Source organism: Hippichthys cyanospilos, chromosome 6 (genome assembly GCF_059441005.1).
Source record: "Hippichthys cyanospilos isolate Australia breed blue-spotted pipefish chromosome 6, RoL_Hcya_1.0, whole genome shotgun sequence".
Lineage (NCBI taxonomy): Eukaryota > Metazoa > Chordata > Actinopteri > Syngnathiformes > Syngnathidae > Hippichthys > Hippichthys cyanospilos.
The window spans coordinates 17,558,707-17,579,520 of NC_142374.1; the positions used below are offsets into that span (position 1 = coordinate 17,558,707).

General features: G+C 39.5%; 1 protein-coding gene and 1 long non-coding RNA gene across 3 annotated transcripts in view; one reads left to right on the forward strand and one right to left on the reverse strand.

Moving 5' to 3' along the window:
- LOC148422513 (uncharacterized) overlaps window positions 1-2,338 on the forward strand; it is a 45,466-nt gene extending 43,128 nt beyond the window's left edge. Inside the window, exon 4 of the long non-coding RNA XR_015865797.1 lies at window positions 1,847-2,338. This is a non-coding gene — a long non-coding RNA (uncharacterized LOC148422513). The remainder of the gene's footprint in view (window positions 1-1,846) is intronic.
- roraa (RAR-related orphan receptor A, paralog a) overlaps window positions 1-20,814 on the reverse strand; it is a 255,755-nt gene that overhangs the window by 27,529 nt on the left and 207,412 nt on the right. The gene's annotated exons all lie outside the window — the stretch shown is intronic.

The following is a 20,814-nucleotide window of genomic DNA, read 5'->3' on the forward strand; positions in this document are numbered from 1 at the left end:
AATCCTTAGTTGTTTATTTTTTTTTGTCATGAACAAAACAAAATGAACAAAAGAAAATGGTTTTGCAATATCTGATTAAAAAAAAATAGAGACAGTGGACCACCGGGTTACAGCGTCCCTGGCTTACGTTTTTTTCATGTTGCGATGTGGAATACTGAGTTTTTTCGTCCCATCTTTACGGTATTTTCCCCGCTTTGCAACAAAAACAACTGTCATGACCCTAACTGGTTGGCTGCATTTGTGCTGTTTAGTCTCCATCTGCAGGCGTCTTTAGGTAATTGCACTTATTTTCTGTTGCCGTCAATGCCTCCAGGCACTGCTGGTCTGTTATTGGTCGGCGTCTCTTCACGGAGATGCTGGTCTGCTATTGGTCGGCCTCACTCGTTTCAAAATGGCGGAACGGTAAAGCTTGGTTCGATTGTGAGTGGTTACAAAACCCTATTTATAGTACATTTTACTGCTTAATTCAAAGTCGAACGGGTTAGCCATGGGTCCCAAGATTTCTAGGGATGTTAAAGAGAGAAGAAAATTATTTATATGGAAACGAAGCAGGAGATAATCAAGAAATACGAAGCTAGCCTAGCCTAGATTACCTTTACTAGGGAATATGGGCATAACAAGCACCACTCAAAGGTAAATAAAGCCTTTCTATATTTTTTATTTATGATGTTTTCTGATTGTTTACATGTATATTATATATACGTAGCATTTACTATACTATTTTGCTACCAATTTTTAATCTGTATGTACAATTTTGATGTTTTTACCTGGGGTTCTAAATGCATTACCTATTTAACATAGGTTTGGATTACCCGCTATACGGCGAATTCGCTTCACGAGCCCAACCGCAGAACGGATTAAACTCGTAACACGGGGGCACGCTGTATCTATCAGATTTGCGATTTATCGATGGACCAATCGACAGCGTGATCAAAAAAATTATGATAGTGGCAGACCTGGTTCAAATGAAGAATACATTTATAACAGAAGTTTATCTACTTTGATTTGCGGCGTGAACTCGGCATTCGGCATGAGAATCATGTCATCCAACAAGACAAGCCGAATTCATCTTGTTTTTATCGCCGTGTGAAGTTGAGCAATACAGGAAATTTCATTTATTTCCATTTATGCAGCAGAAGAAAGGTTACATGAATGTCAGCGGCAAAGGACACCGGTGGCACGCGACACAGGCAGAACGTATGCGTTATTTGTTTATGGATGGGAGGCATATTTACAACAGGCCCGCTGGAATGGCATTTGCTGCTTTGGAGCACAAAGGGAAGCAAACAGCTCAGCAGGCAAATTTACCTGTAGCCTGAATTCGACGACATCATCATCATTTCAACTTGCTTCCACAGCCCACTCATCCAAAATATTCGCACCACAGGGGATTAGAGGAAGGAAAGTTATAATTGACACATTCCTCGTACATGCTCCATCCTGTTAATTCCCTCCAATCACGTGGCTGTGATGAGCCGCCATGTTTTATTTGAAGCTTCCCTTCATAGCAGCGCATGCAGTGACTTTGGACGTCTGGGCCGTTGCCCTGGGCTGCTTTTTGGATGAACCCATGCGTGCATCACTGTGTGTTTGTTTGTGTGTGAGGCCTATTAATATTTCAACACTGCCCGGCGCCAGATGCCTGTACAACAAAGCAGCGCTTCCCTCCGCACGTCTCCCGCTGTATTTACTTGACTATTTTATTGAAGAGGACTTTGACATCCTCGACGAGGGGCGAGCAAGCAAGGGGGAGGAACGGGGATCCTCAAGACGCTGCCTATTTACGTGTCGTTGTGGCAAAGAGCGACGAGGTTTCTGACTGGAGATGTGCGTGTCTGCGTCGTAGGGGAGGATCACAAAAAAAGGATTGACTGACGCATAAGCACGATGAAGGGTGACATGTGCGGGACACGCCTCTCTACTCCCTTGCTGTCTGGGCCCACCTGAGCTGGAATTCCCTTCATTCTTCAGATATTGCAGTTAAGGGAAAAAAAAAAAACACAATTACCGTATTTTCCGCACTATAAGGCACACCTAAAAGCCTGAATTTTTTGAAAAAGCTGATGGTGCGCCTTATATATGGATCAGTATTGAGATTGGGATTGGTAGATGGGGAATGAACTAATGAAGTAAGCTTTACCGGTTTCTTTTGTGCTTACAGTTGAACAGGGTTGGTCATATTGACATTGAGTTATTATGCTTTTGAGAGTTTAGAGTGTTTATTTGAGTTATTATTGGTATTACTTTGAGTATTACTAAATTGGATTGGAAAAATCTTAAAATATGTCATTATTTGAGGGTGCGCCTTATAATCCGGTGTGCCTTATAGTGCATAAAATACGGTACATTGATTCAGTAGTTTTTCAACCATCAAGATTGCAAGATGTATAAAACATGCTTCTAATTATTTCTACTTAATTGTGGCATCCAAGCAAGTTGTGCACAAGTTATGAATAGATACGTATTTGCACAAGCTCTGAATGTTGAGTAACAATAGTCTAAAATCGGCATGTTATTGTTGTCAGAGCAATTTGCATCAACTATATCTTTGAATAAATCAATAAATACATGTTTCTTGGGTTTGTTATTTTGATTCATATGAATTCAGATCACAATGGCCCGGAATGACTAATAGAAATCGAGATTTTTTATTTTTTTTTGGGCCATATCGCCAAAGAAACCAAAAGATAAATGAGTAAAAACAAAAACAATCAAAGAACAAAACAAACAAAAAAACTAAAAAAAACTACATATATATAAATCATATAAATAAATATATAATATAATATAATATATAAATATATAATATAATATATAAATATATAATATAATATAGAAATATATAATATATACACACATTGTTTGACTCTTACGGGCAGTGTGGTATGTCCAATTTAAATAAAAAAAATAACAAAAAAAAGAGTAGCAGAAAGTTGCAACAGATATTCAAAAACGATATTTTTCACAAATTGGGATGGATGAATCTGAAGAAAATGTCACATTTTGGTGAATTTCAGAAGTGTGTTAGTATTCAAAAATGTTCAGTCCGCATGTGTGAAAGTGAAAATTGCTTTCACTCTGACCTACAGTGTTAAAAACAAACTTGCTAACCGGTGCAATGCTAACAGTTGAGCAAACTTGCCATTTTTGGGGTTATCCTGAAAAAAGACCATTTAGAAGCTATGAGGACGATTAGACGCTCGTGAATCTTGATATACAGTATGTACTTTGTGATTTTAAGGTTACTACAGGAATTCTTGCGAGCTTGATAATTGGCGTTTCTATTAAAGATTAGCATTAAACTAGCAACATTTCTGACATAAAGTTTGTTTTGCACTTATAGTAAATACATAACAAGCAATTCTATTTGTTGTACGTTGAATTTTACAGTAAACGTCAGTTAGGATGTTTTCACGAGAAGCCAAAATCAAAATCTATTTGGATGAATAGCCCAACCCTGCTCGAGACACGTTTCCTCCCAGACACCACTGACAAGGAGGTTGCACCCGTGCGCCGGGTACCCGAGGACACACCCCGCGTGTTTGTGTGTGCCAGCAGGGAGAGAGACTCATGCTGTTTGCGCTGAAAGCACAACGCCATGTGTCGACAGCATTCTCAAAGCCCCCAGTTAGTCAGAGAGTGCCACAAGAGCTGACTAAAATAAATATGTAGCAAATATTTACATGGGCAGCATGGTGGGTTGGTGGTTGGTACATCTGCCTCGCAGTTCTATGGTTCAGGGATCAAATCTTGGCTTTAATTTTTTGGAGTGGATTTTGCATCTTCTCACCTGCTATGACTTCCACCCGAATCCCCAAACCAATCATTTAAGACTCTGTTCATAGATGTGAATTTGAATGAGAATGGTTGTCCATATATGCCCTGTAACTGACTGACTGGCGACCACTCAAAGGATAATGCTCCAGCTGAGGATAAGTGGTATACGTATATATTAGGGATGGGGGCATCTATCTCTCCACTAAAAGACAATTGGAATGTTACGGACTTTTGTCAAATGGAAATTCCCGAACGCAGAAAAAACTGAATGCGATAAATTTTCGACGACTATATTACATAAACAATTGATCCCTTGGAACGGAATTTCCAGTACCCGGATGCCATAGGGAAGCCCACAGTAGCGCAAATATAGGAAGTTCTTGCTCGATACTACATAATAACTGTATCCGCTCCTCCTTATTCAATCTTCGATCATAGGATCCAAAATGTGACATTTAAGTGGCTAATTATTGTTATGAGTTTGGCTGTGATTAGAAAGATTTTAATGCTATTCATTTCCATCCTGTAGATCATGATGTCCATAAGAAAAAGAACGAATGATGATATGCCCAGTTCAACTCCTGATCAAAAGCCACCATCCAGCAAGGACCGATGGAGATGACATCAACAATATTCCAGTATTGTGTTCATATAACATACATGTTCTGAATACTGCAGTTTTTGTTTAATAAACAGGTTTTAGACAGTTATTTTTTGCATTTTATTGCTTGAATTATTAACACTGTACTGTACTATAATTTGTTAATGTACTTCCATGTTTGCGCAGGGCGTGTAACGTCGTTTACCACATAAGAAAATTCTGTCACAAGGAAAAATTGGACAACGCAAATATGATTCCTTACGGTATACAAATATATGACTTGAAAAATATAAGTAACTCAGATTGAATGTTTAGACTCTTGAAAAAAAAACTAAAAATACGTCTTTGGGAGTGAATGAGTTATTTCATATGTTTTGAAGTACAAGTTAATGTTTCCGTGGGTTTGCTTGTCTCCTAAGCAGAAATAAAGACTGGACTCCTCTGGAAAGACTTCGAGTGTGTCTGAAGGTCAGAGGTCACCGATTTAAGACTTGAATGGAGGGTTTTACAGTTTACAGTCTCTGTTGTACCTCATCCCAAAAGTGCTAAATGATGCCACTGACCTTAGAAGAGGCGTGGCAGCTTGAGAAAAATAAAAAAAATAATAAAACCTTTCTCCGCTCGGCGGAATTCAATAAGTTTTGGAGTTATGATAATAGCATTGACATAAATAGGTGAGATGACACAAAGAACTAAATTGTGTACACTCAAGTTGGGTTTTACCCAGTGAGATATAATTTCACAAAAAAAGGCCTGACAACGACTTTTCAAATCGGTTTTAAAGGAACGCTGTGGGGCTCGATGAGGAATTATGTTGCAAATGGTTTTGGAGTAAATCAGGCTCCCAGGGGAGGCCTTACTCACATTATTTTCTGCTACATAGTTGATATAAGGTCAGGTGTTACGGAACATTCCGAGTGTGTGTTTGCAGAGGCATTGTGATGCACCAAAACTCGGGCTCACTGAGGCTGAACTCACACAGGAGCAAACTGATTGACTGGCGCCGCTGCCCTTTGAATTTCTAAGTTTCAGCTCGCCCACGTCATGAGAGCCCGCTTCACTCCCGACCACTTTCGCTTTAAAGCGATCGCCGCCGCAGAGCCTTGATTTTGCGGTCCGGCGCTGAAGTGAGACACCTCAACTTGTGTACGGAACAGTCGTCCCCCTCCGGGGACAGCAGCCTTTGGAAAGGCGCAGGAATATATAAATAATGAAGGCTTGAAAACATCCAGTGCAATTACATGCAGAAACCTTTACATAACAACAAAGAGCCTTGTACTAGTTCACGGGGGAATTCTCCACTGCCACGCTGTACAACTTGCTTCCCTCTCTAATTGCTGTATTAGTATGCATTTCTGTAAGACAACCAAAACTCTGCTGTGGGGTTTTGAGCAGGATATTTCGACTGGTTCACACAATGAAAATCAAAACTTACATCGCACAATTTCCTGCATGGGCTCTTCTTTGCCCAAAGGGTGACAAGTATATGTGCGTTTTATGTGCTTTTTTTTTTTTTTCTTTCCTTCGTTGTAAAGTGCATACTTGAGTGCCTCACTCAGTTATAGTGGCTGCAGATGGGCGGGAGAGGGACCACAAGAGGTCCCATCTCGCTGCTGCTTGGGGTCAGTGGGTCTTAGGCACGTGGCCAGAACACACATGGCGAGCAGGCTGAATATTTCAGCTGACAGTAATTGTCCCTCTGTGGTCTCCTTAGGAAAACATGTTTCCCCACGACACAGACGGCCTGCACCGGCCACACAGTAATCACGTTTGCCATTTGCTCCAACCGAGGGGGAAGCTCAGTCCGCCCCGAGCCATGATGTGACTCAGCTTTTCCGTGTGACTGGGCTTCAATGTTGCGCATGTGCTAATGGATCAAATCATGAGTTTATCATTGCGAAATATCATCATTCTCCAAATATAAGACGCACGTTTTTTTTCCCAAAAATATGGGTGCGTCCAATAAACGGTGATTTAAAGATTAGATTATTTTTCCGACACCATTTGAGGAAGATTGACCTGTCAGCCACATAAGCCGGGTTTTGTTGCAAAGAAGCGCATTTTTATATCTGCAACATTCTCAAAAAAATTACCCTTAACGGGAGGGCGGAAGTCAGTTGGCTGTTAGCAGCCAGTGCAAGCCCATCCTTGTTCATAAACAGGAACATTACTAAAACTGAGAGGACCGTATAAAGGTTATGATGTCTCCAGCTGATTCAATTAAGAGTGGTAAGGTATGGAACTTTGTGCACCGGTTAGAGAACAAGGAAATGTATTTCATTTAACTCGTCGATTAATTGTGGTCTTTTGGCATATCCACAAAATCGTAAACTTGGTGGCGCATGGATGCTGCACAATTTGGGGTATTTGCGGAAAAAGGAAGAATAAAAACAACTGCTTCGAGCGCATTCAACGTTTCCCAGGCGTAGCGTTCATTGACCACTCACAATGTGGGAAATCTGAAACGCACTTCACAAGCAACAAATATACAGTATATCTTACGGATATGAACATAAGAAATGATGAAGTGTTTACAAAAATGATATTAAATCTGTTTTGCTATCATTTTTCATTGTCACCAATTATAGGTGCGTTCTATACACTTCAACATAGAAAATCCCAGAATTTGACCCCAAATCAAGGGTGCGTCCTATAAACAGATACGTCCTACACTTGGGGAATAATGATGTCTTTCTTTTTTTTTTTTTTTTTCGCCATCTGACTGCAGCCTCGAAGCATTTTATATAATCTGAAATTTACTACTAACCATAGGGTAGTTATTGTTTTCCGGACCACTAATCTTCAACTTTCAATGTAAGTCAAAAATGGTTTTATATAGCTACAGTGGTACCTCATGATATATTAGTCCCAGTTTACGAGAAACCTCAATTTATGAAACAGCATCTGAATAATTTTTTGACTGACAAAGATGGCAAAACAAAGCGATTTGACATGTTAATATTTTGCAATACATCAGTTGTTCAAAAAGCATGCACATTTTAGCGAAAAAAAATGGGCGCATAATTCTACTTTGGTATTTTATACATGATTTTTTCTTTTCTAGACTGACTCAAATAAAATGGTACGAAAGCTCATTATTGTTTACAATCTTTTATTCCTCACTTTCTGACACCAGTTAAGTATGTTAATCTAATGAGCAATTCTTCTTTTGCTTGAACGCAACATTAACTTTACCAGCCACCTATTTCCGAGCCAAGCAATGTTTTTTTTTCCTTGCTACCGTTCTTCTTGAAGGTCTCGAAGATTTCCATCCGTTTAAAGCGAGTGAGCAAGGACAGAGAAGATGAATGCCATCAACGGCCATTCGATACATCCAAGCATGTGTGATTGAGACAAATGAGCTTTGTTACGTTAGCTGGGATACTCAACCTGCTGCTCAAAGATCCACAGCCGTGATAAAGCTGAAACTAGAAGCCGTCAACCTTTCCACACATAAGTGGGAAGGAAAGTTTCCCCATTCTTGCTGAAGTCCTCCACTTGGTCCATAAATAAGTACAATATACAATATGACCAATGGTCAGCCAGATTGTACAAAAATAGTTCTCGATAGGAAATCAGCATAAAAAAATTATGACTTTATAATTTACATTTTCTTCTCAAAATATATTGAGCCATGAGCCCCATGATGGAAGACATACATTTTCATCGTGGTATTTCATTTTCATGATTTAATTTTCAACTCATTTGGGTGGCGCCCTCGTGCCTTCTTTTGACGAGTCACCGTTGCTTTTGACCATATTGAGACTCCTCCTACATTTGGCCTGATGCGGCCTTCGCAAGTCATCAGATGGACATCCATGAGGATTAAATTGCTGCCAAGTGCCGGCTCACTACTGTGCCAGTAAACTTGTTTTATATAAACTGGTATTCCTCGACGACGGGGGTGTTGACTGCAGTGCTGGGGACGTTCCCCTTTGGAAACGCTGTCCTGCATTTGGGCAACACGGAACGACCGAGCATCCGTGCGGAAAACTAAGGTTGCATTCAGCAGAAGACCTAAGCGCGCGCCGAAACCTTGAGGTGAACAATAGCCTTGTCTGACTGTCCCAAAACGCACCGCGCTATGCTAATCCCTGGCAAATAAACAAGTGCCAAGATTAATGATTGCATAAAGCCATCCCAAAAGCCCTGGAATAATCAGCTCTCCAGCCTGTTGGGCTTCCAGACTCAGCAGCTCTGGGAGTCAGCTGACGCTCAAGTGTTTGCCCCTTTGGCTTGGTGCTGCCACATAACAACCGCAAGTCGTCCACGTTTTAGTTGGCGCCACAAACGAGGAACCGTCAATATTTTCAACACGAACATACCGTATTTTACAGACTACAAGTCGTTCGGTTGTTTGAGTTTATCCGGTGAAAAAATGGATCCAACCAGCCATCCATTTTCTCGCTGTTTATTCTAATCATAAAGAAAAAAAAACGTGTCGGAATATACGTTGACAAAAAAACTGAGTTCAAGAACAGCAATGCACGTTGTTCAGACATGATATTTGGAAAGTAATGCCAAAGAAGAAACCAGTTCCAGCGATGCCGACTGCTTATTAACATTCCAAATCAACAGAAGTTTGGAAGATTCGTAAACTCCTTGAAGGCAAATCACATAGTCAAAAAGGTTGTAGATCCCCTCGAAGCCTTTGGAAGGAATAAACTTGACTCAGGTGATTGACTCAGGTTGTGTTCTTCGTCTTTAGTTTCTCTTATTGATAATTCTGACAAACAGTCTGCGAAACAATAATTGCGCTGCACTATAGACCTTTGAGATGAGCCACTTCTCAGCCAGAAACAAACTTCATCACAGACAAAGCACAATAGTGCTTTTGGAAAATACAGTAAAGAATAGACACGAAGGAGTGTGTGTAAAGCGATAAATCACATCGCAGCGGACAAAACAAGACTATTAAAATGCCATTAAGAGCGTAGACTCCTCTCTGCAACAATAGCATGAGCTGTGTTGTGATGAGAGGAGATTGGAGAGGCCGAGGCGAGAGGGGGGCAGGGGTGCTGTCCACTCGTCCGCCCAGGCAGGGGAGCGTGGGATGTTGAGACCGAGTGGGATGCCCCTCTTCAGGAGGTTGCTCGGCAGCATGAAGGAAAAGGCAGCGCCCTGCTTAATGAGGGGTGAAGTGAAACCCCCTGCGGGACCCCCTCAGGCACATTCATTAGGAGATGAAAAAGTGTTTCCTGTGGCGGTGCAAGCGCCCGCCTCCGTTCGGACATGTTTAATTTAGGGTGGAAAACGCGAGGCCGGGCTGACCAGGTCGCCAGGACGGTCGACGGCGCAACGGCGAGATGAAGCAACGTTTTGCGTCGGACGTCACCTTTGAAGCTTGCACAATCAGATTAGTCAAGGTCAAGCGCGCTCTCGTCTCCTCAAACCGCAAAGACGACCGACATCTCAATGTTATCTGGAGTTTCTTCCTCCCCTTGTGCAATACATTGCATTTTGTTGCATCTTTATGGCTGTGGGCAAAAATAATAGATTCATTTAGCCAGTGGTGGTTAAGGATTATGGTAATGCGGCAGTCAGCGCTGCAAGCCAAATACGGTAAAAGAGAAGAGTGCTGCAGTTAGAGCTTTGGGAAGACTCTGAGAGCTTCATTTATAGGATTGCGCGAATCTCATTCATTGATGCGTCTTGAAAATGATATTGCGCCAGGTAGGCTGTTTGTATAAGGAACACAGCTCAGACAAAGTAAAAACAGCGGGGTATGAAAGGCTATCAAAATGCTTATCATGCCACTAATGAATCCTTGCATTTATTAAGGCTGCCTTGTTAGATATGTATATGCAATCTCATGTAATTAGCAACTGCTAACCTTTGGGGTGCTAATCCCCTATGAATTGCGGATTTGTACATCAAAGCCCACGTTCTCTCATATACAGTAGATGGGTGCTTGAAATTCAACTCCATCGAAAACCTGCAATTATTTGTATAGCGTGGATGCAAAAAGTCTAATCTTTTCTGTTTCAGAGAATCCCAGGGGTTCGCGCTAAAGAATTCTTAATCCACTCCGGTGGAATCCAAATATAGTTAACGACGAAAATGTAGATGCGCAGCCAAGTGCCAAAGTGGAAAGAGCTTGTCTCAGTTTTAAAGGGGAAGTCATATTCAAAAGTTGTTTTCTAATATGTTCAATGCGGCCTCATTCGTTTAAAAACGGCAATCAGATTAATATTGCTTTATGAAAATCCACCCGTGCGATCCATTTTGTTACTTGCTGCCAACAGAAAATGACATCTCAGTTGCTCGGTGTATGTAATGACCAACCAGGGCTCGTAATTCTCTGAATGTTGTCAAACCGAGCCCTGATTGGTTGTTTGCCACTGATTTCAAAATGAGTTGCCTTGTCGAAGGGAGAAGTGAAACCACCAGAAGCTATTTTATGTCGCCACTTGCTAAATTTGCCTAACTTGAACACATCGATTTCTCAGTGGCATTTTTATGTTATTTACTCTCTCTATGTTGAAAATGCCACTTTGTGTGACATGCATCCGCAAAAATAAGTCTGTAAGTCTGTCACTAACCTGTATCTGTGACTGCTACTTGTCTGGATAATGTTGTAATGAAACAAAGCGTATTAGGAGGAAAAAATAGTCCAAAATCCTGATTGACAAACAGTGAAGTTTGTTCTTTGAGATGTTCTAATTGCACAGTACCGGGTGGCAACGCAAGATGGCTGCCTTCTATTCTCAGTCCATTAGTATATACTGTAAATCCATGTCATTAGCACTAAGCAATTGAGCAACCTTGAAGCTCAAAACGTCCAACTCCTGAGATGGTGTTTTTGTTTTTTTTTAATCCATATTCATATTCAACAAACAAAATAATCATTGTAATATCATGTTTAGACCAGCGGTGCTACACAGACATTACAAAAAGATACTTAGGTCGACTCGCCCTTTAAGGATTGATTTCTTAAGTGTCTACGACGTAAAGTGAGAGGGAGACCCAAAGGGAAAACACAAAGATGCCTCAATAATTCAGCACGGAGCTGTTTACAGTTTCCATCTTATCTTTTTGGCTGTTAGAGACCAAAAGGTAATCAAATAATCTATAGCCGCGCGCCTTTGTATAATTCAATCACATGCCCAGGGTTCTGTCAACGGGCCAAACGTTCTGCTATTTGGATTCGGCTGCAATTTGCCCTCTACCCTCCCGGCATTCAAGGCCGGGCTAAAACCATTGTGCAAGGAAGGGGTAGATAACAGAAAGGGGAAACGAGTGCAGTTGCTTCCCACGTACTCCGACTCGACAAGTTTGCAGGAAGGACTCCTGAAGCATTTATATTCTTTCATGAGAGACATGAGTCTCGCATGTGTCAGGGATGCGCAGCGTGAGAACAGTAGGGTGGGCTTTAATTCCATCAATCTAGCGCATTTAAGCGTGTATCACATCAATAGCTGTCAGATAAGCAGGGGGAGATGAATCACGTCAAACGGATGGAGTCAAGGCTACACTGAGCCGGGTGCATATGCAGACTAATAAGTCATCTTACAAGTCAAGGGTGAATGCGGTTACATGCGCTCGGTGACAAATTGAGAGTGTGGCTCTTAAACAGCCAGGGAACACAAGGGATTACCTTGAGAGACAACATGAGACAAAGACCGTCCTTCCTCTCGGCCTAGTGACGGAGTGACGCGGCGATGAATTAGCAATGGCGGTGTTTAAAAGGCGAACGCTATACCTCGGGAGCTCACGGAAATCGGTTTAATTACCATCTTGTAACGAGAATCTCACAGTTACACTTCTTGGATTGGCTTAACAGACACTTCGCCGTGAGAGCTATGGGCTATTGAATGACATGGAAAAGTTGACTCAGACAATGTAGAGGCTTAAGAAGTACAGTATGTAATGCCGACGAGCCTGATTCAACACTGCGGTGGCGGGAATAACTATCGTTAGGCATGCAAACAGAAATGCAAATGAAAATATAAATGACTAAATGATTCGCACTTAACTTTTACAAAAGAATGCTGATTTGTTTCCAAATGTTTTTGTCCCAATATGTACTTTTCCAGCAACCGACCTCACTCGATCGACCACTTATTATGATGATTATTATTTTTATAGGCCTCCAATACAGGTTATCGCCACAACTTAGTAGAATGTGTGCTAACATTCATATCTTTAAACAGTGACTCCAAAACCTCATCTATCGACTAAAATAAGTCCCCCACATGAGCTGGTAATTGAGAGTAAATGTAATGGTAAAATAAAATAAAATAAAATAAAATAAAAACAGGGTACTATAAACAAGCATACATTTAATATTATTATTTTTGTTTTTATTTTTATATTTTTACAACGTCCACAAGAGAGGTTGCAACAAAACCTAGTCAATTTTCTTCCCTCTCTTGCAGTAATATATAGTATAGGGTCATCTTTTTTAGTTCTATGACAGGAAAATTCTGGTTGCTTTAGTCAAGTTTGGGCTAAAATATAAACTGTTATTTGTTACCCTATTGCATTTTATTAATTCCTAGTTCATTCCCATAAGTGCATGTCAATTCTTATGAAAAGTTCTCAATTTGTAAACGGGACTTTTCAAGCCTAGGAACATTATATAACGGCCATCTTAAGAAATTTAACAATGTGTACAGTAAAAAACATTTTTGTACCGAGTTCTACTTTTCCGGCACACTGTAAAAAAATAAAAAAAACAGCAACTTGGTCGCCAGAAAGGTACCGTTAAATTTTGTTTCCACATTTCCTACGTTTAATGTAAAAAACAAAATGATTCTGTTGATTTAAACAGTACACTTTGAAATTGTAAAATTAACAGCATTAATACATTTTTGTTATCGTAAATGTAAAAAAAAAAAAAAAAGCCCGTCATTACTCAAAAATACACTGTACCATAACAAGTAATGTATAACACTAACGTCCTTGCCATGCTTTTATTTTGAAATTCCCACGGAAAGCATGGTCGTGACAACTTGATCATCTTTTCCTCCCAGAGCAGCTCACAATAGTGTTTTTTTTTTCTTCCTATACTAGTACGATGTCATGCAGTTGCACACCCACTGGTTTAAAGTATTCAAGATGTTACCATTACGACGGTAATAATGCAGATCGCCAGAGTGTGACTACTTTAACACGATTGTTTTTGTTTCAAATAAATTGCGCCTCTCACGAAGCCAAATGAAGTCACCACTGCGTGTTCTGCAAACTACCACCATGAATACAAACATATTGTTAAACGAATAGCCGCGTGACGCTGTCTGTAAACTGTCTTTGGAAAAGCAGAACACGATCAAGTTTGATGGCTCGCATAATAAAAGGCGGCAGGTTGGGCTGCGGTCCCGGCCGCGTGAGCGCAATAACCTCAGATTTATTATCAGATCGAAAAACATATAAAACACTTTGAGAGCCGACTTTAAGCGCTCGCAATAACCCGGCGAGAGGCCCAAACGATGATTTATGTACTCCGGGCCGGAGAGAGCGCACGGGACAGTAACGTACAGTACCGAATAAGTACGTGGCTCTCCGCTTGAAAAGTGGGGAGCCTTGCAGCGGGAATGCATTTACTGTGAAATTGCTTCATCTGTTTACAATTCCATTTGGAGTTTATGAGAAAGACACGCTGATGTATCGCTCCGCTGTCACGGCGTGGCGGGAGCATCCACACAAAGATTCATCTCTCACTTAGAAGCCAAATGATACGTCTAATTTGCTGCGAGCACCGTTATTTTTAACCTGGCGAGATGTCAAACAATGGAGCATGACTCTCGGCGCCGGCGCGCGTTAAAAGGTTGCCGACTCTCACGTTCCGATTCACGCTTCTCTTTGAGGGAATTTCAAAATGCGCATTCACCCACGGCTGATTGATAGGACGCTTCTTCTTTTATCAAAAGCGGAGGAGTGAGTTAAGATGCTCACATGTTGCCGACAAGTGGATGATGCCTTTAAACATTTGAGCGAAGGGATGGCTTTGTTGCAGTGCTAAGGGCGAAAAATGATTGAAAGAAATCTAATTGCAATTTTTTCCCCCTCAATATTGCAATTGGGTGATTTTATAAGCGTTTTTTTTTTTTCCAGGCCCACTTCCTACTCATTATTTTGAACAAGCAATATATGTGTATTACAATAAACAGTATTAGCGCTATCGGCCATAAATGTTTTGGTCTTATTATCGTAATGAAGCATCACAAAAACCTCAATAAAATCATTAAATATTTTGATACACTTCATACTACTGGTGCAACATCATCTACTACGGTAGTTGGTGCAGAAAATGTATTTATATGTTTTTTTTTTAACTCATCAAATTCACTTTTTCCCCCCAAAATGCAATTTGTTTTCTAGATCATACATAAAAGAGAGTTAATTAAAACAATTATTCACTTACCAATATAACTTTCATCTAGCAAGACAAACATTTTTAATTGTTTTTTTTTTCAAAGAAAATCTGACTATTCCTTTACGATTACAAATTCTATGTAAAAATGTGATCATAAACTTGATTTTTTTTGTTTTAATCACAATCATGATATTGGCTGCCAGGATTAATTAAGCTTATTCTCGGTGATTATAACGTTTAAAAAGTCAAGCACTTTTTTTGATTACAACTCAAATCAAGCCCTTTGTCATCCTACCACCACGGGGCAATGTTTCTCACATGTTTGCGTGACAAAAGTGTCTGCTTTCTCATATATTATTTACCAGTGTGAAATGATGTTGAGTTTCTCACTCAATTCCCAATATATACCGTGCTGGCTGTCAATTGACACCCATTTTGAAAAATACGATTTTGACCAAAAATGAGGAATAATCATGATTAATAATCATGATTTCAATATTGACCAAAATAATCGTGAATATTATTTGGGCCATAATTGTGCAGCCTTAGGTTCAACTAACGAAAAGTGGCATTGTGCGAAATATTTAGTTGATAATCTTGCTAGAGCATGTTGTCTTTTAAGTCCATATTATTCAGCGCACATTTAAAACAGTGACTCACCGATTTAAAAAGTTTCCTCTTGGAGGCTCTTATTCAATTTAGATCTTTCTTTCTTTACGAGGGTACATCTAACAATATTTCACTCCGCTAATTTTTAACACCACCACAGGAAAGAGGAATAACATTGTGAAATTATCGCATTGGCCATTACTGCCATCCGACACTGTTCAATGAACTGGAAAGGCTGCTGCCTGGTTTTATTTAAATGAATACTAATAGGTTCTTGAATAGGTTCCAGAAAAGGTGTCAACCTTGGCACCTTTTGCTGTTAAAGAACATCAGCTTAGTCTAATCAAAAGTCGGCAGGGCAGCGAAGAATAGAATATCAGCATCCATCGATTTCATTTCTATAGACGGAATTCGCATGACCTCACTAAACATTTGCGAACCAGCGAGCAAACACAAATCTGAAGGGATCACGTGTTTCTTTATTTTCATTCATTCATTCATTCATTCATTCATTCATTCATTCATTCATTCATTCAATCAGCAATGGGGTGAACAAGGGTGAGAATAGAAGCTTCTTTAGAATACCTACTGTGAAACCACAAACGTGAACGAACAAAGGAAGTGAGTGACAGCCCAAAGAAAAAAACCCATGGAATGCAAGGACCGACAAAGTACTTTGAAGTATTTTCTGACTATAAAGTTAACATCCATACCTTGTGCATACCTTGCGTAAATATCAGAATTAGCTCGTTCAATCCCAAATCTTCACTTATATTTTATGAGTTTAGTCAAAAATCCTAATTAATTAGTTTGTTAATTATTTTCAAATATTAGGGTAAATGAGGGTCAGAAATGAATGAGTTTTTGCAAAACATCAATTTCACGTTTTAATTCATACAAATTAATGACATTTATTTGATTTATTGCCCAGCCCTCGTAAGTATTATGCAAGGTTGTTGAAATGCATTTCAATGTGATCGTGATAAATGTAATCTAAATGGATAGATGACACTCACGACCAGCGCGCCTCTTAAAATTAAGCCAATCGAGCCTTGTAGTAATGCATAAGCATACTGTTAGTTTGCAATCACGTTTCCCCTTTTTTTTCATGGTTTATCGAAGAGAAGGACTGTTGAGGTGTTTCAGATGCTACCAAAAAAATATTAGTGTCTACGTCACTGTTGTGCAGAAAACACAAAAAGCTCATTTTCACATTTTGTCCAAAATAGCTTCATGTCACTATTTCCAATGATTACTACAGAACGAAATAAGGTAAAATTTTATTTTCTCCTTCTAGGTAAAGAATGGAACCCGGTCTTTCACATGGCACCACCAATGTCTACATAGACATACAATACAATATTCTATCGGCCTTGAGCTATGCGTCAAAATGCTCGAAATCGGCCGGCAATGGGAAGCTGAGCAAACACGCTAAGATTACGAGGCAAGAATCAAACCGCTGCTATGTGGATGCGCTAACCACTAGGCCACTGACGTTAATTAATCAGCGTGAAGGGCAAAAGGCAGTTATCCAACTGGCCACTGAACTAATCATCTGCTGAAAACCCTGCTCTAGTGAACGAGTACATTTCCACTGTCCTAATAACCAGCTGACCTCTAATGTTTGCTAGCTTCTGCTTTACACTGTGTTACATAAGACGGAACTGTGTTTGTGTGTGCGGATACACGCGGGGACTGAGCTGTGTTCACTTTGCCGGGCCCCAGCAGAGGCAGCTGCCTTTGTGTATTCAGCAAGCGAATGACACTTCACATGCACCGAGTGTGACTTCAGCGTTACAATAATTCAAGAAACAAACGGCACTCATGGCGCGGACCCATGCAGCTGCTCTCCACGGCTATAATAGAAGCGCTCCTGACCTCGCTGTTCCACTCTAATCTGCTGTTGTTATTGCCTTTAAATCTCCCTGCAAGGTGCTGCTGCTGTGAAGAAAACACCACTCTCAGGAAAAAAGAAGAAAATCTGGAATATCGAGCATGTTGATGTTTGAGGTATTAGGTGTATAAACACAGTCACACACAGACTTTTTTCAAAGCAGAATGCTTCAGACTCAGTGGAAACAATGTGATAAGCTGGGAAAAAACAGTAAAGCTTTTTTTTTTTTTTGCGGTGTATGCTTATGACATGATGGTGGGGTACCAAACACCCAAGCATCAATATAATCCTCTCAAAAGGTGTAATGTGCTTTCCGTAGAATTTCAATTTTGACTCAACCAGGAATGCTAAATAACTGCAGCTAATTTAAATAAATGAACAAATATTTAAACAAATTTGAATTGCTCTGTCAAATCTTTTTAAAACTCACTGCCCTATTGATTATCTAATCAAATAATTTAGTAAAACCTTCCAGAATTTTTTAATAATCTACAAAAGTTGAACATGAGTTTAAAAGAGTGAATATAATTACCCATTATTTGTTATCTTCTATACATTTTTTATTTTTAGATACTAGCTAAATTTGCCAATGCACTCACGTTAGCAATCGCGATTAGCATTAGCGCATCATCTCCGCGCCTGGTCAAATCTTATTTAATGGCTTTTAAGTCCATGAGAGGAACAGTAAATGTTTATTTTCAAAATTGGAGGCAAGTTAATTGGAAAATGTAGCAAGTCGTTAAACTATGTAATAATTTTGTTTTGTTAGTTTTATACGGAAACGCACTGACCATTGACACAATTTTTGGGCGGACAAGACAAAATAATACAAAAAAAGATTAATCAATCTATCTTCTGGAGTCCTAAATAAACTAAGACTAGTAAAGATGATCATATTAAATTAATGTGTAAAAATCATAGCGCGTTTAAACTCATCCTCAAATGTTAAGTCAAACTTTTTTGAGTAGTGTATATTTTCAGCAACTCCTTCCCTTAAAGGAGAAGTCAAGTCAAGATAAATGCTCCATGCTGCCCTAAACGTCAAAGCACAATATTTTGTGGAGTATATACATCCGGCAGGAAAATCCACACATTTCTATCCATTGCAGGGCCGGTCAACTGAAAATGACATCACCATTGCCCATAGCAAGTGACAAAATGGCGGCTCCCTGAGATGGATGAAAATGTGTTTTTGCTGCTTAGTTTATACTCCACAGAGACAATATTAATCAGAACTTCATGTTTAGACTAGTGGGGGCACATACAAAATATTATTTTGAGATTGAGTTTTATTTTTAAACTTGATTTTTATTTTCACACAGCGAGAGGTCACTGGTTTCACCATAAACCCTATTTATTCCAGCACTTTCCCTTAATCCAAGAATCTGAAAGGACTCGCATTTAGTCGCACAACGGGTGCATGATGGGTCACTATTGAAGATCTGCCACAACGCTTTCCTGCCTGACGTCAATGCTCCGCCGAAATCAAAACAAATCACAATACCAGGAAGAATGATTCCTCTGTTCAGTCCTTTTGACGCACTGGATTCATTTCTCTGCCTGTTGACTTGCCCCCCCCCCCCCCCCCTTTTTTTTTTTTTTTTTTTTTTTTTACAAAAGAGCAAACAGCTTGGGGAATTTTCTGAAAAACCCATTGCAATTCTCTTCCACGCCAGTTAAATCACAAAAGAGGTCACAGCAGGGGGAGCTCAGAGCATAGCGACCAATCGACGGGCAGGCGATTCTCCCCGCTTGTTTGTCAACATAGCGGCTTGCGTAATTGCTATAATTGTCAGGCTGGAGCACCGAACAAAACGGGGGCGTCCCTTTTTGGCGAGCGCGGGCCATGTCATTTAACGGACACGTTTCTGGAGGCGCTCCCGGGGACGCAAGCATGTTGCCGCGACAGCTTCGCCTGATAAAATGGCCGCCTTTTATCTCTGCTGTGCATATGAAAGGCTTATACTTCCTCCATGACAGATTCTACGCCTCATCACCGTGGGATTTGCTTCCGTACGCCACAACAGAAGCTGAGAGCAAAACAATGTAATACATGTGCAGCCGCATTTCAAACACTGTCAAATTATGTGTACGCATGTTTGCGTTTTTCTGCTTATTGCGAGTGCAGTGGGCTAGCGCCGGGTGGGGCTCGAAGCCAGATGCCCTGGGCTCCGAATTCTTAGAGACACTGAATTCTAGAAGAATCGCAAATATGAGTTGCATATATTCTTTTTAAAATTTCAATTACGGTGAGTTTTTGCTTAGCTTTACGTACGTAATCCATTAGCGAAATAAAGCTAATATGTTAGCGCTACCTAGTAGTTAAGTAGTTCACGTTTTAAAATTATTTTATATTTTAAATTACTAAACTAATGATAGTTTAATTATTTTTTTCAATTTATTTATGTAATTGTTATAATTTAAATAATATTCAATTAAAAAATATATAGTTTTTGCTTATCTCTACATATGTAATTCATGATAGTTTAATCATTTAATATATTTATTTTTTAAATGTATTTATGTAATTATTTATCATTTAAATAGTATTTAATTAAAAAAATATCTATTTTTTTCTTATCTTTACATATGTAATCCATTACCTATATAAAGCTAATGTGTTAGCACTACCTAGTAGTTAAGTAGTTCAATTTTTAAAATTATTGTTATAAAATTATTTTATATTTTAAATTATTTAACTCGTAACAGTTTATATGCTTATTTAATATATTTATTGCTCTTCAATTTATTTATGTTATTATTTATCATTTAAATAATTTTTAAAAATTATATATTTTTTTTCTGGTTTACAAATAGTTAAAGGATCAAAACACAGAGATGTGCCGGCGGTAGGGGTATTGTGCTGACTAGACAGACGCTCATAACCGGTTTGACGGTTTACCGTGGTATTAAAAAGTCAAGGTTTCAAAATACAGTGAGCGTACGGTTTACGAGATTAATCCTTCTCACGGTTGGGATTGTAACGCAAATTCGCTGGACGGCGGGCAATCCAAACCTATGTTAATTAGCTAATGCGTGTAAAACCCCAGGTAAAAACATCAAAATTATATATACATATTAAAAATTGGTATCAAAATAGTATAGTAATTACTACTTATATATAATATACATGCATACAATAAATAACATCATAAATTAAAAAAAAAACAAAAACATATAAGGGATTTATTTACCCTTGAGTGGCGCTTGTTATGCCCGTATTCCCTAGTAAGGGTAGCCTAGGCTAGGCTAGCTTCGTATTTCTTGATTACCTCCAGCTTCGTTTGCATATAAATCATCTTCTTACTTCTCTCTTCAACATCACTCGCAATCTTGGGACTCATGGATAACCAATTCAAGTTTAAATTATTAAACAATCAAAAGAATCAGACAATTTCCACCAAATTAGAGTTTTCACTGAAGCTATGGGTGCATGCTTTCCCACATAGGAGAGGCTGAGCTACGACTTGAACCCAGAACCACTCAGCTGCGAAGCAGACATGCTAACCACTTAGCTCAAGGATTCATGCGCAACCTCCAATTATCGTAATAATCTGTCGTGACTACTTGATATGGTAATGATATAGTATCCATAATGACTGCGCTGAAGTCGAG